This window comes from Entelurus aequoreus, linkage group LG21 (assembly GCF_033978785.1).
Source record: "Entelurus aequoreus isolate RoL-2023_Sb linkage group LG21, RoL_Eaeq_v1.1, whole genome shotgun sequence".
Taxonomy (NCBI): domain Eukaryota; kingdom Metazoa; phylum Chordata; class Actinopteri; order Syngnathiformes; family Syngnathidae; genus Entelurus; species Entelurus aequoreus.
Window position 1 is genome coordinate 37,917,288 of NC_084751.1, and position 20,294 is coordinate 37,937,581.

Here is a 20,294-nt window from a genome sequence, read left to right on the forward strand (position 1 = left end):
ACGGTTTTACGAACCTCTTTTTGAACTCGTTTACGACCTTTTCTGTGAAGTGTTTACGCCCTTTTCTTTTGAACTGTTCTGTAACCAAAGGCAACGCAGTTTACGACCCACTTCCCTTTTGGAAGCAGCTGTGGTCATGTGGTCAGGGAAAGTCAAATAAAGGAGAAGGCGTACAATCTTTCACCAGAGCGTGCTGGAGGCTGAACAAGAGTACAGTGTCCCGGCGTCTCTCCTCAATTGAGCCACATTGAATTCTGTCTCTGTTTATTTCCTTGCTTCTTGTCTTGTTTAATAGATGTCATCAGTGTTTGAACCTGACAAGGTCCTTATTCAAATTCACTCTTTATATTGCAAATATATATATTTCACAGTGTGCATTTAATAGTTTTTGCACAACAAATCATTTACCTGGACTGAGTAAAACTAGAATTACAGTGGAATAACAAAATATGGTGGGACTGAGATAACGTTCAAAACAGATGAATGTGCCTGTTCTTGTGTTGGTAGGAAAACACTTTTAAACTTGCTTGTGTAAAACAATATACTGTCACTAAAATGACTTTTAGTGGGGGACCACGGATGTCTGGAAACTGGCTGCTCATCAATAAATCAAAAAAGAATGCCATAAGTTATGTGTTTGAAATTATTTTGAAAAATTATAGAGTTGGCCATTTCTATGCTATTAATTAGAGGTGACAATCTTTGGCTATGATTCGATTAAAAATAAATTATTGATGCATCCTTAATTCATGAATATTGATGCAATTTTATAGAGATAAATGCTTTAAAATGTAATATCGGAAATTATCGGTATCGTTTTTTTTTATTATCGGTATCGTTTTTTTTGTTTTTTTTTAATTAAATCAACATAAAAAACACAAGATACACTTACAATTAGTGCACCAACCCGAAAAACCTCCCTCCCCCATTTACACTCATTCACACAAAACGGTTGTTTCTTTCTGTTATTAATATTCTGGTTCCTACATTATATATCAATATATATCAATACAGTCTGCAAGGGATACAGTCCGTAAGCACACATGATTGTGTGTGCTGCTGGTCCACTAATAGTACTAACCTTTAACAGTTAATTTTACTCATTTTCATTAATTACTAGTTTCTATGTAACTGTTTTTATATTTTTTTACTTTCTTTTTTATTCAAGAAAATGTTTTAAATGTATTTATCTTATTTTATTTAATACATTTTTTTAAAAAGGACCTTATCTTCACCATACCTGGTTGTCCAAATTAGGCATAATAATGTGTTGATTCCACGACTGTATATATCGGTATCGGTTATTAAGAGTTGGACAACATCGGAATATCGGATATCGGCAAAAAAGCCATTATCGGACATCCCTACAATTTTACATTTCTTTTCGTTTCACTAAATAAGCGTGTGGAGGGAGAGTGTGATCAGCGCGCCTGCAGGAGCAAAGGTCACCGCCTCTGTCGATGGTGTTGAGGGCGGAGCACCATCGGATAGGGGCGGGGCATGTGCTGACGGCGACACACAGCTGGCAGGTGATTAGATTTCACAGGTGGTACGTGGTAATCTAATCATCTGTTGTCTTTAACAGTGAGCAGCCGGAAGCAGAGAGGGAGAGAGGATACGGACGTGACTGAAAGGTCACGTTCTGCGAAACAAAAAGACTTTGATAAAAACCTATGTGCATTAAAACTTTGTTGAAACGGCACGCTTGGCTCCTGTGAAGTGTCTGTCAGTGGGACCGATAGGAAGCTACTTCCACAAAGCGTTTATCACTTGTAACTTTTAAAAACAGCACATTTGTAATAAGAAATTCCCGCCACATGGGAATGTGTGCAAAACTGGAACATAAGTGCTCTATAATAAAGGAGCTGGCCTGATCTCTCGATGATGTGGCAAGCTCCAGTCAGCCAAATTTTAGAACTGTTTGCATTACTTTATTTATAATAAATAAATCGATAATCGTATATTGACTTTTGCTAATCGATTTTATAATCCTCCATGTCCGAATTGTGATGCATCTAAAAATCTATTATTCATCCCACCTCTACTATTAATTGTAAATGACTGTTGTAGAGCCAATCTTCTTTGGAAGCTACATTCACTATTAACGGTTCTTTGTACATGCACATAGTAAATATTAAAGTGTTTGGACGTATTTTATTAAATCAATGTATTTTTGATCGCCAGAAAGGGATTCAAAGTAATATTTTCATGTTGACACATCTCATCTGTGCATACATTCTTAGACTACCCTTAGGAAATGTACAGATGACGTGCTAATATTTAAATATTTTAAATCACAAAGATGTGGTTTGGGGTTGATTTAAGCTTTTTAAAGGGTATTTCAACACATTAAAAATGTTTTATTCTCTTGAAGGAATATTTATTATGTGCAAGAACAAATAACAGTTATTATTGTATGTAGCTTCTAAACAAGAAAGAGCTTTTAGCATATCAACATCAGATCAACAACAGTCCTTTACAATCTCATTAATAGCAGAAAAATGGCCAACTCTGTCATTTATCGAACACGATAAAGGCTTAAGTAATTTCAAACATATATTCTCTTAATGACAAATATAATGCACACCCTGAACTCCATTGTAAAAATGTGTTTCTACCTTTGTTGTTAGTTCTATTTCATTTTATGCTTAAATCTACCATGCTCACGTTGGTTAAGTTTGTAGTTATGTTACCTTGATTTCCGCTATGGTGTCATTTTGATAATTGTTTTGTGTGTTTTATGATTTTAATCTTTGAATGGCAATAAATGAATGTTTTGTAAGTTGTGGCAGTTGTGGATGTCAGCAATGCGGCGTTTGGAGGAAACCCTTGGTTGCTTTTCCAAACACGTCTTTAATGATCTGCCAACATGAAAATGCGAAACAGAAAGTGCTTTGAGTTTAATGGCTTTGTAAATAAACAGAGACAAAGTCTAAGTTGGTTGTGTTCTTCCTGGTGTTTAAACAACAAAATGTTTCCAAAGTGCTGCACAACAATATTAAAAACACTATTCAAATATTATCCTTAGCTCCACCAATGACTGAATAAAAACAAAAAATAAATACATATAAAACAATATAAAAACAATATAAAATAAATGTGATAAAAAACGATTTTAAAGGGTGAAACCAATTAAAACAGTAAAGAGAAATGAAAACTTTAAATACACAGAGGACAACAAATAAACCAATTGTGAAGTTGCCTTTATTTTTAAGTTATTATGCCATGATTATACCAGTCTGGCCCACGTGGCTATAGATTTTCCTCAATGCAGCCCCAAAGCTAAAATGGAGTTTGACACCCCTGGTCTAAACGGAAATGCTACTTTTTTGTCATGTTTGGGCGAGCGACGTCATTCGCGTGTGCGGGGGAAAGACGCAGCCCGCCACTGGAAGTGGACACGTCATTGCAACCCTGGTGTCGGTGAGCACTGTGAGCAAAGTCTTTTCGGTGCATAATTAGTCAATAGTGCGCAAATAATAGGCTAATTGTAATACATAACTGTACATTTTGATTCCAAAGAAATAGCGATAGTTGAAGGACTGGAAGTGATGCTGTGGCGTATTTGCTCACATCTTACGTACATTACATAGGTTGTTTATGTACGTCAGGATAAAATAAAATCTAACATGGATCCACTGCCTCTACTTAGCAGCCAGAAAAAGATTAGAACCCTCACAATGTTGGTTGGGGGGCGCATAATAAATGAAAATAACAAAACAAATATATTACACTATATATAGACTTTCATACATTATATATTAATATATTAATTTATTTTCACGTATATTATATTAATTATTATTAAAGTATATTCATTTATTTTCACGTAAAAAAAAAAACCCTCATTAAAGGTGTGGCGACCATATCTACGGTGGCGACTTTTATTTTATTTTGTAGTAGCAGTAGCGACTTCCTTGTTCATTTATGGAATCCGGTCAAGTACCGTATTTTTCAGACTATAAGACGTACTTAAAATCCTTTTTTTCCCTCAAAACTCGACAGTGCGCTTTATAACCCGGTAGTAGAATAGTTCTGGTTTTGCTTACCGACCCTGAAGCAATTTTATTTGGTACATGGTGTCTTGATAAGTGTGGCCAGTAGATGGCAGTCAAACATAAGAGATACGTGTAGACTGCACTATGATGGCAATATGACTCAAGTAAACAACACCAACATTTTATATGTTCCATTGGAAACATAGAACATTACACACGGCGCTCAAAAATCTATCAAAATGGTTTATTACAACTTTGGTAAGCTATGAAGCCGCACCGCTTGATGGATTGTACTGTGCTTCAACATACAAGTATTATTATGGTGTGTGTATAAGGTAAGACATTATCTGGCGTTTTGTTTTGCAATATTATGCAAAAGCAACTTTTCTTGCCTTCCGGTACCTGCTGATCTGTATTTGGGATCTGCATAAGTCCTGAAAAAGTGCACGCTTTCGCCTTTGTAGTCCGTGCCGACCGTGTAAGTCGATAAGCTTCTTCTTTTTCTCTATCTTCTTGTTATGGGACATTCATCCTCCGCTTTTGCCATTTCTAATATAAAGTAGTGTAATGAATATGATAATAGACTTTTTTCTGTAGGTTGAAAAACTCCTATAGGCAGACTTTATTAATAATAAAACATTGGTTACTTGATCTATTCAACACTATAATTGGATGAAATCATTGCTCTTTCAGCCTTGTGTTTGGTTTGAAATGTTAGTATAATTGAGATAAACCTCGCAAAACAACATCTTAAGTATTCATTTTAAACCTTTTACCTTTGCTCGCTATCACATCGAAAAGTGGCGCAATACGTTACTGCATACGGCAGAGCCTTTTATACCGTATTTTCTGGACTATAAGGCGCACTTAAAATCCTTTTTGTCCCCTCAAAACTCGACAGTGCGCCTTAAAACCCGGTGTGCCTAATGTATGGAATAATTCTGGTTTTGCTTACCGACTTTGAAGCAATTTTATTTTGTACATGGTGTAATGATAAGTGTGGCCAGTAGATGGCAGTCAAACATAAGAGATACGTGTAGACTGCACTATGATGGCAATATAACTCAAGTAAACAACACCAACATTTTATATGTTCCATTGGAAACATAGAACATTACAAACGGCGCTAAAAAATCTATCAAAATGTTTTATTACGACTTTGGTAAACTATGAAGCCGCACCGCTTGATGGATTGTCGGTGCATTAAATATACAAGTATTATTATGGTGTGTGTATAAGGTAAGACATTATCTGGCGTTTTGTTTTGCAATATTATGCTAAATTAAATTTTCTTACCTTCTGGTACTTGCTGATTTGTATTTGAGATCTGCATAAATCCTGAAAAATGCACGCGTTCGCTTTTGTAGTCCGTGGCAACACCGTAATCGATAAGCTTCTTCTTTTTCTCTATCTTCTTGTTATGGGACATTCATCCTCCGCTGTTGCCATTTCTAATATAAAATAGTGTAAAGTTCTTACTTATATCTGTCAGTAAACTCGCCATGAAAGCGCTAAAACATACCGGTGTAGTGAGTTTACATTATTCACCCAAGGAACTTTAGTTGTTAGAGAGTTCCGGTCGGACCGTTTTTCACGGGACACATTTCCGGCCTTGTTGTTGTTTCCGGATGAGAAGATGCTGCTCCGTTTATTGATTTAAGTAAAGTCTGAATGTCATTAAAACAGTTAGAAGACACTGCCGATGGTGAGCCACGTAAATAAGACCGCCCACAAAAAGGCGCGTCCTGAAGAGACTGTTAGAAAGCAGCTTGAAGATGATCAGTAAAACATAATCTATGCAACATTTTGACCAAAGAACCACCATTACATGTTATGTAGACCACAAGGAAGTGTTTTTTTACAAAAAAAATAAAAATAATATGACTCCTTTAATGTGCCCTATAATCCGGTGCCTTATATATGAAAAAGATAGAAAATAGACCATTCATCGGCAGTGCGCCGAGTAATCCGGTGCGCCCTATGGTCCGGAAATGAAGGTACTTTGTTTTCACTTTATTGAACTGCCCATACAAGTATTATATTGTGGCCACATTGGGGCCTGTGCGCATTTATACTGGAGTCTAATAAAGATCACATTTTACTTGCAGTAACAGTAACAGTCAGCTGGAAAAAAATAAAAGTTTCGGAAAAATCCGATTTGCAGTGGAAACGTAGTCTGTGAGAGCATAAATACAAAAATAACAATGGATCAAATGTAAAATATTAAAAGATTGTCATTGAATAGTTGGGATTTGCTAAGCATGTGCATTACACAACACAGCGTACCGTCAGCGCAGTTCACATAAATGATGTACTCACTTCTTCTGTAAGTTGCTGAGCTCGTGCTCAGTCTCTGTCTGGAGCTGCTGGAGGTGAAAGGTCAACCATTCACTCAAGACAGCAAACCTCTGCAGTCCTCCTCCTGTGTCGTCCTCACACAATAAACCCTGTAACACAGCATTTATATGATTTGATACTGTGCAGGCATTTTTCATGATTTAACTTTAACACCACACCTCTGCAGTTTGTCGATACGACTTTACTTGTACATTGCACCATAGGCGCCGATCTACATTTCTGCCAGTGGGTGCTCAATGTGTGTGTATTAGTGTTGTCCCGGTACCAAAAGTATTTTGGTACTTTTCGGTACTTGTCTAAATAAAGGGGACCACAAAAAAATTTCATTATTGGCTTTATTTTCACAAAAAAATCTTAGGGTACATTAAACATATGTTTCTTATTGCAAGTTTGTCCTTAAATAAACTAGTGAACATACAAGACAACTTGTCTTTTAGTAGTAAGTAAACAAACAAAGGCTCCTAATTAGTCTGTTGACATATGCAGTAACATATTGTGTCATTTATCATTCTATTATTTTGTCAACATTATTAAGGACAAGTGGTAGAAAATGAATTATTAATCTACTTGTTCATTAACTGTTAATATCTGGTTATTTTCTGTTTCAACATGTTCTATCTACAGTTCTGTTAAAATGTAATAATCACTTATTCTTCTGTCGTTTGGATACTTTACATTAGTTTTGGATGATACCACAAATTTGGATATCAATCCGATATCAATTAGTTACAGGATCATACATTGGTCATATTCAAAGTCCTCATGTGTCCAGGGTAGGGTTGTACGGTATACCGGTATTAGTATAGTACCGTGATACTAATGAATTATTATCGGTACTATACCGCCTCTGAAAAGTACCGGTCCCGCATCCCCCGATGCCCGCGTCGAAGTCACGTTGTGTCATTGCTGATTTTACGAGTAGACGAGCATGTTCGGCGGCACACAATCACGGAGTACTTACAAGCAGACACAGTGTGTAGACAGAAAAGGGAGAACGGACGCATTTTGGCTTAAAAACTAAAGATAAAGGTGAAGTTATAACACTGAAACGCCCTCAGGAAGAGGTGGTTTAAGACATGGCTAGCTAGCTAGCGGCTAACGTCCATCCGCCGTCTGCAGTGTTTTAGCTACTTCTAAATCACTAATCCTTGTCTCCATGGCGACAAATAAAGTATGTTTCTTACAAGTATCATCCCTGCAGGATGAGGAATAGCTAAACATGCTTCACTACACACTGTAGCTCACCGGCGTCAAAATGTAAACAAACACCATTGGTGGATCGATACCTAAAATCCACAGTAATGATATCAAGTACAAGCACGTATCGAGTCGATACTACTATGGTTACGTTGATATTTTTTGGCATCACACCATCTTCTTTTGTTTTTTAAAATGTATATTATGTTTATAAACTCAGGAAATATGTCCCTGGACACATGAGGACTTTGAATATGACCAATGTATGATCCTGGAACTACTTGGTATCGGATTGATACCCAAATTTGTGGTATCATCCAAAACTACTGTTGAGTATCAAACAACAGAAGAATAAGTGATTATTACATTTTAACAAACGTGTAGAAAGAACATGTTAAAAGTTAAAGACAGCAGATATTAACAGTAAATGAACAAGTAGATTAATAATTCATTTTCTACCACTTGTCCTTAATAATGTTGACAAAATAATAGAATGATAAATGACACAATATGTTACTGCATACGTCAGCAGACTATTTAGGAGCCTTTGTTTGTTTACTTACTACTAAAAGACAGGTTGTCTCGTATGTTCACTATTTTATTTAAGGACTTAACTGCAATAAGAAACATATGTTTGAAGTACCCTAAGATTTTTTGTTAAAATAAAGCCAATAATGCAATTTTTTTGTGGTCTCCTTTATTTAGAAAAGTACCGAAACATACCGAAATAATTTTAGTACAGGTACCAAAATATTGGTATCGTTACAACACTAGTCCAGGTACATATTTCCTGAGTTTATAAACATAATATAAATTAAAATGTAATCATAATAGTATCAACGCAATACGCTATTGTACGTGGTATCATTACAGTGGATGTTAGGTGTTGATCCACCAATGGCGTTTGTTTATATTGTAGCGTCCCGGAAGAGTTGGTGCTGCAGGGAATTCTGGGAATTTGTTTTGTAGTGTTTATGTTGTGTTGCAAATATTCTTCCAAAGTGTGATTGTCGTTGTTGTTTAGTGTGGTTTCACTATATGGCACCTGTTTATGACAGTGTTGGCATTGTTCATACTGCCACCCTTAGTGTGACATGTATGGCTGTTAAAGTTAAAGTACCAATGATTGTCACACACACACTAAGTGTGGTGAAATTTGTCCTCTGCATTTGACCCATCCCCTTGTTCACCCCCTGGGAGGTGAGGGGAGCAGTGAGCAGCGGGAATCATTTTGGTGATTTAACCCCCAATTCCAACCCTTGATGCTGAGTGCCAAGCAGGGAGGTAATGGGTCCCATTTTTATATTGAGTAAGTTAATTCGCTCGTTTACAGTGTGTTCAAAGTCAAGATGAATGTGTCATTAGTTCAATATCAGGCACAATGAAATCTCAGTTAGGCTTTATTAATTATAGAGTATTTGATTTGTGACTTTTTTATTATGTAAAACGGACCAAACTCGCCGCAAAACTAACAACAAGATTGACTTTCCAAAAAATTATTTGAAAGATTGAAAGTTGTCATCAATCCAACGTGGGTGCTCTGCAATAGGGATCGGCGCCTATGTATTGCACAATATTATAAGGTCAGTCTGTAGGTTTTGCAGCATTATTATTGCTAACATCATGCATCATGTTGATTTATTCTGGACAGTAAAATGATGGGCAAAAGTAGCATTGCAGCATTTTAGCAGGCGACTGTGTCAGTTTGTCAGAAATTAGGCAACGTCAAAGCCGAGCTTGCCATGAATCACCAGCTGAGGGAGGCCAGAGGAAAGGGGCACACAGACTGAGAAGGCAGGAGGAAGTGAACACCGAGAGCAGAGGAGACAAGCGAGGACATGAGGAGAGAAGATTCTGGTTTGCGGAGGTGAAAAGAAGCGTGGGCGTGTCCAGGCCCGTCGTGGTGACGGAGGCCTTCGGTGGCGGCTGTCGACTGATCGACAGCAGACTGGATGAGTCATCCTGGCAGGACACGCTGATCGCACTCAACTGAGTAATGTGCTCATATTGAAACTGATAAAGTATATTCATTATCTTGTCTTGATAGTAAAGTGGTTGTCATTAGTATTCTATTACAAAAAGGTCCGCCGGAAATCGTATAATACAAAAACAGAATCAATTTTCCCCATTAGAAAATATTTAATCTAATAAATCTGTTTGAGACACTTCAAATTTTCAAAACAAAACACATTTTGTTGCGAATAATTCTAGTTTCACATGCAGCTAACAATTAAAAATGACAAATGAACCCAAAACCAGTGAAGTTGGCACGTTGTGTAAATCGTAAATAAAAATAGATTACAATGATTTGCAAATCCTTTTCAACTTATATTCAATTGAATAGACGGCAAAGACAAGATATTTAATGTTCGAACTGAGAAACTTATTTTTTTGTTGTTGCAAATAATCATTAACATAGAATATAATGGCAGCAACACATTTTAAAAAATTTGGCACAGGGGCATTTTTACCACTGTGTTACATGGCCTTTCCTTTTAACAACACTCAGTAAACTTTTAGGAACTGAGGAAACCAAATTTTGAAGCTTTTCAGGTGGAATTCTTTCCCATTCTTGCTTGATGTACAGCTTAAGTTGTTCAACAGTCCTGGGGTCTCTGTTGTGGTATTTTAGGCTTCATAATGTGCCACACATTTTCAATGGGAGACAGGTCTGGACTACAGGCAGGCCAGTCTAGTACCCGCACTTTTTTTCTATAAGCCACGCTGTTGTAACACGTGGCTTGGCATTGTCTTGTTGAAATAAGCAGGGGCGTCCATGAAAAAGATGTTGCTCCAAAACCTGTATGTACCTTTCAGCATTAATGGTGCCTTCACAGATGTGTAAGATACCCATGCTTTGGGCACTAATACACCCCCATACCATCACAGATGCTGGCTTTTGAACTTTGCGCCTATAACAATTTGGATGTTTTTTTTCCTCTTTGGTCCGGAGGAGACGACGTCCACAGTTTCCAAAAACAATTTGAAATGTGGACTCGTCAGACCACAGAACACTTTTACACTTTGCATCAGTCCATTTTAACTGAGCTCGGGCCCAGCGAAGACGGCTGCGTTTCCGGGTGTTGTTGATAAATGGCTTTTGCTTTGATAGTGACCAAAGGGAAAAGGTTTAAAATGAATACTTAAAATGTTGGTTGGTTGGTTGGAGGTTTATATCAACACAGGGCTAGAAGAGCAATGATTTAATCTAATTATAGTGTTGAATAGATCAAGTAACCAATGTCTTATTATTAATAAAGTCTGCCTATAGGAGTTTTTCAACCTACAGAAGAAAGTAAATTATCATGTTCATGTATAAAAAGCATATATGGCAATTAATTCCCCACTAGGTATATGAGTGATTGCATTTATAACATGAGTGGGCTGGATGGTCATGACACACTGAGATAATGATGTCTGATAAAATGTAGTTAATGCCATTGTTATTGTGATGCAAACACAACTGAAGCAGCACAGGTCCTCCACATATGTTATATACGCACGTCCTTCAACAAAATAATAGGATTGTCATTGTGAAGACATGCACTATATTGCCAAAAGTATTTGGCCACCTGCCTTGACTCACATATGAACTTGAAGTGCCATCCCATTCCTAACCCATTGGGTTCAATATGATGTTGGTCCAAATTGTGCAGCTTTTACAGCTTCAACTTTTCTGGGAAGGCTGTCCCACAAGGTTGCGGAGTGAGTTCATAGGAATTTTCGACCAGTCACACACTGATGTTGGTCGAGAAGGCCTGGCTCTCAGTCTCCGTTCTAATTCATCCCAAAGGTGTTCTATCGGGTTCAGGTCAGGACTCTGTGCAGGCCAGTCAAGTTGCTGTTGCCCTTGTTCCCAAACTCTTCCATTTTCTTATAATAAAGCCGACAGTTGACTTTGGAATATTGAGGAGTGAGGAAATTTCACGACTGGATTTGTTGCGCAGGTGGCATCCGATGACAGTTCCACGCTGGAAATCACTGAGCTCCTGAGAGCGGCCCATTTTTTCCACAAATGTTTGTAGAAACAGTCTCTATGCCTAAGTGCTTGATTTTATACACCGGGCCAAGTGATTAGGACACACCTGATTCTGATCATTTGGATGGGTGGCCAAATACTTTTGTCAATATGGTGTATTACTAGTAAAAACAGCTACAGTTGGCACATAACTTAATACCACTGGCAGTGTTTCTCATAAACTGCCAAGATACCTGTGACTGTGGGGGCGTGGCCATGGGCGTGGTCAGCATGACATCATCGAGTAATTTGCATAATTTACTACAATGATATGATTTTCTCTAAAAAGGCTCAAAAAATGTATACTTACTAATTAATAATAACAGTTTTGTTTTAAACGTCCATCCATCCATCCATTTTACAATATAATTACAACACTTTATGTACATATTTATATACAGATTTGAACAATAAGTTATTCACTGAAATATATTTATTAATTGTGGTTCTTACAAAAAATATATCTTATAAAATATAAAAGCTAAAATGTCTCTTAAAGCTCTGCCCCTTTAATTATCCATCCATCCATCCATTTTCTACCCTTTAATTAGTGCATACTAAATAATTTAACTTTAGCCTACTACTACAACCATATTATTTACCAGCAACATAAAGTGAAACAGAGGCAGCGGTGTCCTGCCACAGTCAGTAACAAATAAACAGAAAACAGTAGTGGTGGTAGATAGACACAGAGCTTCATCAAACATCTGATCCACTGAACAAAGAGCTCCAAAAATCTTGAACTTTAGACTGTCATCAGTTTTACTCCCTACACTTAACCATGTGTTTCCTACTGCCTGCAGACTTTGCACCCTTTGTTATATACACATGTTGTGTTTCTAATATAAATACATTTAATAAAGTCAAATACAAATAAGGCAACAAGAGAAGTATCCGACACTTCTCTTTTGTAAAGTAAATCTGAACAGCCGATATGGGCATCTACATCAACTATATGATTTGCCTGAGAAGCTGGAGAGGACAAAAAAAAAAATTTTTTTTTTTTTTTTAATACTTTTTATTTTATTTTATTTGTGGCGAACGTAATTCTTTCGTGGCGGGCCGCCACAAATAAATGAATGTGTGGGAAGCACTGACTGGACAATAACAACATTTAAAATACCAGCAGTGGACACTGTTGTCATATCAACATTACTGCATTTCAAGCCATGCAGAAACATTGGCTGAACCTAAAAAAACTAAAGTTAAGCTTTAACCATTATACTGTAGTCAATGAACAACATCTAACCAAGCATGTACCAAATAACTGCACATAATGCCATCTTCAGTACAAAAGCAACCCCCGGTAACGACCCAAATACGAGAACACGTTTGTAAAATCTCTTCATTCTAATATTAAATGGAGCACCTGTAAATGTTTTATGAAATAATACTCACAACAGGAACCTGAGAGTGCGAAGAATTCATGATAGCAGGACAACTTAGGTCCAATTCCTGACTGATCTCAGACCACAGGGGGTTGTTTCTGTGTGTGTGTGTGTAAGAGGGAGAGTGGGTGGGCTGCGCTACTGTGTACATGGAGATGACCCTAACTACAACCCCCCACTGACCAGACTAGGCAAGCAATGAGGTAATACTTGGTGAGAGTTTGTTAGGGACTTTTGTCTGGATTCATAATGTTTTTTGTAGAGATGTCCAATAATATCGGACTGACGATATTATCGGCCGATAAATGCTTTAAAATGTAATATCGGAAATGATCGGTATCTGTTTCAAAAAGTAAAATGTATGACTTTTTAAAACGCCGCTGTGTACACGGACGCCAATAAACCTTAAAAGGCACTGCCTTCGCGTGCCGGCCCAGTCACATAATATCTACGGCTTTTTACACACACAAGTGAATGCAAATGCATACTTGGTCAACAGCCATACAGGTCACACTGAGGGTAGCCGTATAAACAACTTTAACACTGTTACAAATATGCGCCACACTGTGAATGCACACCAAACAAGAATGACAAACACATTTCGGGAGAACATCCGCATTGTAACACAACATAAACACAACAGAACAAATACCCAGAACCCCTTGCAGCACTAACTCTTCCGGGACCCTACAATATACACAACTACCGCTATCCCCTACATGTTCTATATGTTATAGTTATTTGAATGACTCTTACCATAATATGTTACGTTAACATACCAGGCACGTTCTCAGTTGGTTATTTATGCGTCATATAACGTACACTTATTCAGCCTGTTGTTCACTATTCTTTATTTATTTTAAATTACCTTTCAAATGTCTATTCTTGGTGTTGGGTTTTATCAAATCAATTTCCCCAAAAAATGCGATTTATACTCCAGTGCGACTTATATGTTTTTTTCTTTCTTTGTTATGCATTTTCGGCCGGTGCGACTTATACTCCGGAGCTATTTATACTCCGAAAAATACATTATATACATGTATATTCATGTATTACTCATTGTTAAAAGCGGCCCTCTGAGGGCAACCATAACTGCAATGTGGCCCTCAGAGAAAACCAGTTTGACACCCCTGGTTTAAAGGGTTCTAAAAACCAGGTCCAGTCCAGATTATGTCCAGGTCGGGCAACAGCAACACACACCTTCATTTATGTACACTCAAATTAGACAACAATAGATTGCATGTAATCTATAAACAAAATTACATTTTCAAAATAAGCATTTGAGAACTTCCTATCTATTTTTATGTTTTTTGGCATCATTATCGGTTTCAACCATATAAAGTTAAAAAATGCTGAATACACGTTTTAAAGAAAGTAATACTAAGTGAATATCTATTTTTGGCCTTAAAAATAAACCTTTCACCGAGTTCTATAATTAAATTGACTAAATCATGACTGTCAATGAACTCTCCTAAAGTAACAGAAACCACATCAAGCTTCATAAACAAACCAATCCCCAAACACATTTTTTCAACTTTCACCGAAAAACGAAGGAATCAGCATTAATATGAAGAACATCGGTGGAAGAATTGAAGACTAAATGCCATTGTTCTGTGCAACACTGTAATTGTCACAACATTTGAATCCCAATTGTTAAAGGCCTACTGAAAGCCACTACTACGGACCACGCAGTCTGATAGTTTATATATCAATGATGAAATCTTAACATTGCAACACATGCCAATACGGCCGGGTTAACTTATAAAGTGCAATTTTAAATTTCCCGCGAAACTTCCGGTTGAAAACGTCTATGTATGATGACGTATGCGCATGATGTCAATGGTTGAAGCGGAAGTATTCGGACACCATTGTATCAAATACAAAAAGCTCTGTTTTCATCGCAAAATTCCACAGTATTCTGGACATCTGTGTTGGTGAATCTTTTACAATTTGTTTAATGAACAATGGAGACTGCAACGAAGAAAGCTGTAGGTGGGATCGGTGTATTAGCGGCTGGCTGCAGCAACACATCAAGGAGGACTTTGACTTGGATAGCAGACGCGCTATCCGACGCTAGCCGCCGACCGCATCGATGATCGGGTGAAGTCCTTCGTCGCGCCGTCGAACGCTGGAACGCAGGTGAGCACAGGTGTTGATGAGCAGATGAGGGCTGCCGTAGGTGGATAGCTAATGTTTTTAGCATAGCTCTGTGAGGTCCCGTAGCTAAGTTAGCTTCAATGGCGTCGTTAGCAACAGCATTGTTAAGCTTCGCCAGGCTGGAAAGCATTAACCGTGTAGTTACAGGTCCATGGTTTAATAGTATTGTTGATTTTCTGTCTATCCTTCCAGTCAGGGGTTTATTTCTTTTGTTTCTATCTGCAGTTAAGCCCGATGCTAGCACGTTAGCTCCGTAGCTAAAGTGCTTCGCCGATGTATTGTCGTGGAGATAAAAGTCACTGTGAATGTCCATTTCGCGTTCTCGACTCTCATTTTCAAGAGGATATAGTATCCGAGGTGGTTTAAAATACAAATCCGTGATCCACAATAGAAAAAGGAGAAAGTGTGGAATCCAATGAGTCCTTGTACCTAAGTTATGGTCAGAGCGAAAAAAGATACATCCTGCACCTCACTCTAGTCCTTCACTCTCACGTTCCTCATCCACGAATCTTTCATCCTTGCTCAAATTAATTGGGTAATCGTCACTTTCTCGGTCCGAATCGCTGTCGCTGCTGGTGTAAACAATGGGGAAATGTGAGGAGCCTTTCAACCTGCGACGTCACGCTACTTCCGGTACAGGCAAGGCTTTTTTATCAGCGACCAAAAGTTGCGAACTTTATCGTCGATGTTCTCTACTAAATCCTTTCAGCAAAAATATGGCAATATCGCGAAATGATCAAGTATGACACATAAAATGGATCTGCTATCCCCGTTTAAATAAAAAAATGGCATTTCAGTAGGCCTTTAATATGGCTATCTCCAGTTACTGTACAAGACTAAACATATAGTGGTGTTGTTTAACATCACTTTGCAATCCAGTGCATTGTCCTTTCGACATTTTCTCAACTCGTGTTTGTCTTATAAGCGAGTTGGGATTAAACAAACCATGACTAAACTCAAACATTTCCTGTCAGCTACCTCTGGCCGTTTCTCGAAGTTCCGATCTCCACCCAAGGGCGTGTCTCGGTGAAGCCTGGATGACTCTGGCAGGAAGCCAAGTCAGACACACCTTAGTAGGCAGGTAGTGATAAGTGGGGCGGAGCTTCGCTGTTTTTTTCTCTTCTATATCCATTTACTTATTAAAAAAGGATTCTGTTTATTTTTTTTACTGTGGGTAGACAAGATAGTGGTTTATTCTCTGCAGCATCTGCACTAAGTAAACTGGAATAATTCTGCTGTGGTTGACATGACACTGGACCTCAATTGGTCCTCATTTAGAAGCAGCAAGCAATTTTTTTTTGCAGCTGTAAGAAAAGGTGAACCGCATTACTTCTACACAGTCTTTCAGTGTTTCAGATTAAGCCCATTTTTGGTCAGTTTGACTAAAGTAAGATGCATGAAGCATAGTCAGACTGTGGAACAGGACCTATATTAGACTATACAAACTCTGTGGGCCATGCATTAGACTACATTAGCTATTATGTTAAAGAATTTTGTCCCTAAACAGCCAATAAAGGAGGTAAATAAGAGTAAATTATTGGAAACAGTACAATCAATTGCTGTATGTGAAGCTTTCTTAAACAAATATTACATTACCAGGTGAGGTTGTTTCTCAGCCAACATGGATATATGACTCACCTGTGATACAATACAGTAGGCATGTGCAGATTGGTTAGCAAAACGAGGATTATGTACAATTACGTTAGAATGATGTTTGTAGGGCAAATGTTTTTGTCTTTCTTAATGCAGTAGTTCTCAGTTTTTTTCTGTCATGTCCCCTAGGAAAGAGACTTTTTTTTCACGCCCCCCTTAAATTAAATACAATTGAGAAACTAATACCAGTATTTTTTCATGTGTCAAAAACTTTTTCTAAGCACACACTTCAAAAAAACGTTTTTTTTTACATGTTATACATCCTCAAACCCAATGGCTCCTGTTTTTTTTTTAATACATTTTAGTTTGTATGTATATTTGATCATTATCCCCTCAACTCCCCCCAAAAGGGATTAACTCGCTGGAATAAAAAAGACAATATAACATACAATCCATAAACGTGGATGCATGTGAAAAAGTGCAATACATTTATCTGTACAGTAACCTATTTATTTATTTATACATGCACCTTATTGCTTTTTTATCCTGCACTACCATGAGCTAATGTAACGACATGTCGTTCTTATCTGTACTGTAAAGTTCAAATTTGAATGACAATAAAAAGGAAGTCTAAAAAAACAAAGTCTAAAAAAAGTCTAAATAGGTGGCACCCCTATTGAAATGATAAATACAACATTTTATAGGAACAGGATAGTTTGAGTCTATATACAGGGACTAGTGTTATCCTGATGCCAATATGTCGGTGCCGGTACTAAAATTATTTTGATACTTTTCGGTACTTTGATACTTTTCTAAATAAAGGGGACCACAAAAGTTAAGTTAAAGTTAAGTTAAAGTACCAATGATTGTCACACACACACTGGGTGTGGTGAAATTTGTACTCTGCATTTGACCCATCCCCTTGTTCACCCCCCTGGGAGGTGAGGGGAGCAGTGAGCAGCAGCAGTGGACGCAGGCTTTATTTCAACAAAAAATCTTAGGGTACATTGAACATATGTTTCTTATTGCAAGTTTGTCCTTAAATAAAATAGTGAACATACTGTATTTTTCAGACTATAAGTCGCTCCGGAGTATAAGTCGCACCGGTCGAAAATTCATAATAAAGAAGGAAAAAAACATATATAAGTCGCACTGGAGTATAAGTCGCATTTTTGGGGGAAATTTATTTGATAAAACCCAACACCAAGAATATACATTTGAAAGGCAATTTAAAATAAATAAAGAATAGTGAACAACAGGCTGAATAAGTGTACGTTATATCAGTGGTCCCCAACCTTTTTGTAGCTGCGGACCGGTCAACGCTTGAAAATTTGTCCCACGGACCTGTGGGGGGGGGGGGGGGGGGGGGGGGGGGGCGGGGGGGGCGACACATAAGTCGCTCCTGAGTATAAGTCGCACCCCCGGCCAAACTATGAAAAAAACTGCGACTTATAGTCTGAAAAATACGGTCTATTTGATCATTTTGGGGAAAGGGGGCACCCCATTTGAAATGATAAATACAAAATTTTATAGGAACGGGATAGTTTGAGTCTATATACAGGGACTAGTGTTATCCTGATACCAATATGTTGGTATCAGTACTACAATTAGTTCGATACTTTTCGATACTTTTCTAAATAAAGGGGACCACAAAAGTTAAGTTAAAGTATCACTGATTTTCACACACACACTGGGTGTGCTGAAATTTGTCCTCTGCATTTGACCCATCCCCTTGTTCACCCCTCTGGGAGGTGAGGGGAGCAGTGGGCAGCAGGCTTTATTTTAACAAAAAATCTTAGGTTACATTAAACATATGTTTCTTATTGCAAGTTTGTCTTTAAATAAAATAGTGAACATACAAGACAACTTGTCTTTTAGTAGTAAGCAAACAAAGGCTCCTAATTTAGCTGCTGACATATGCAGTAACATATTGTGTCATTTTCCATTCTAATATTTTGTCAAAATTATTAAGGACAAGTGGTAGAAAATTTATTATTAATCTATAGTAATACACGGAAAAATCAGACCGGTACTTTTCAGAGGCGGTATAGTACAGAATATGATTAATTAGTATCGCGGTACTATACTAATACCAGTATACCGTACAACCCTAACAGGGACATTGGTATCAAGTGCATTTGTTACTCCAATAAAAAGGTAAAACGCCAGATCCTGTGCATCATTTTCTTTCTCCTCCTCCTCTCCTCCAGTATGCAGTGCACATGACTCACATCTTCGGCATGTCACCTTGTGAGCTAGTGCACTATGAACCACTAAGCTCTTTAAACTGGGAGGGACTGGAAGGAGACACCCTGCAAGTTCATTGACTGTCCACTAATGAAAACAACTCTGCACGTTTCATTGAGTTCATATAAATGCATCAGGAGTTTCCACCGCCAGTCACTTACATGCACTTGTTTTGTTTTGTTTTTTTAAATGTAATTAACAAACTAAAGACCAGTTTCTTTGCTTCCACAATTTTCCAAAATAAATTACACATGATTGGATTAATTATTTATCAATACATTAATAAAAGTTACTCTCGAACAGCCAATATGGATACAAAACAAATGTTATAAATAAATATAAATGATAAATGGGTTGTACTTGTATAGCGCTTTTCTACCTTCAAGGTACTCAAAGCGCTTTGACAGTATTTCCACATTCACCCATTCACACACACATTCACACACTGATGGCGGGAGCTGCCATGCAAGGCGCTAACCAGCAGCCATCAGAGGCAAAGGGTGAAGTGTCTTGCCCAAGGACACAACGGACGTGACTAGGAAGGTAGAAGGTGGGAATTGAACCCCAGTAACCAGCAACACTCCGATTGCTGGCACAGCCACTCTACCAACTTCGCCACGCCGTCCCTGTTCATAATCACAAGCATCCATCGCTGCTGGATAGAATTGCCGGAGCATAGCCTGAAATAGACTGCTTATATAAGATGCCAATATCGAAATTTGTGATGCATGCAGGAATTTTCAGGTTTTTTTTTATTTACTTATATTGCAAGTTTTTTTTGGTTGATATCCAAGCGATATCAATATTGAATAGGTGTACAGCTCCACTAATGGACATTGGAGTGTTACTTTCAAAGGCAAAATTAAAGTATTGCTAGAAACATCATTTTATATGGGACTTCATTGTATTGTATGTATAGTACATGTTCCAAAAAGAAAAAAGCATAAAACACCACCAGAATTAGAGATATTACAAGTCAAAGTGGTGTAACTAAACATTACCCTATAAGATGAAGGCAATTGCATTTTATTGATATTTGAAATGTATTCAATGTTTATAAATGAATATTTAAATATACTAAATGTAAAAAAGGGAATAAATATTCAAAATAAGATCATTAAATGAAATCTAGTTTGGTTACGCCATCATGAGCGCAACACAAGGTTGTAAAAGTTTCAACTACAATTGTAAATAAGATGTCAAAAGCAAACTGAAATCAAATACACACAGCTTAAAGATTGATCAATACCTATTTAAATTTAGTAATACATAAATATGATGATTTATCAAAAATATAAAAGAAATATACCTGAACAGAACGCTCATGATGGTTACACC

General features: G+C 37.5%; 1 protein-coding gene across 4 annotated transcripts in view; it reads right to left on the reverse strand.

The window, feature by feature from the left end:
- The window catches only part of LOC133638731 (cingulin-like protein 1), a 163,893-nt gene that overhangs the window by 87,396 nt on the left and 56,203 nt on the right, over nt 1–20,294 (reverse strand). For all 4 annotated transcript variants that reach the window (XM_062031628.1, XM_062031625.1, XM_062031629.1 and 1 more), the window contains exon 2: nt 6,318–6,445. The gene's annotated coding sequence lies outside the window, so the exon portion shown is untranslated. The remainder of the gene's footprint in view (nt 1–6,317; nt 6,446–20,294) is intronic.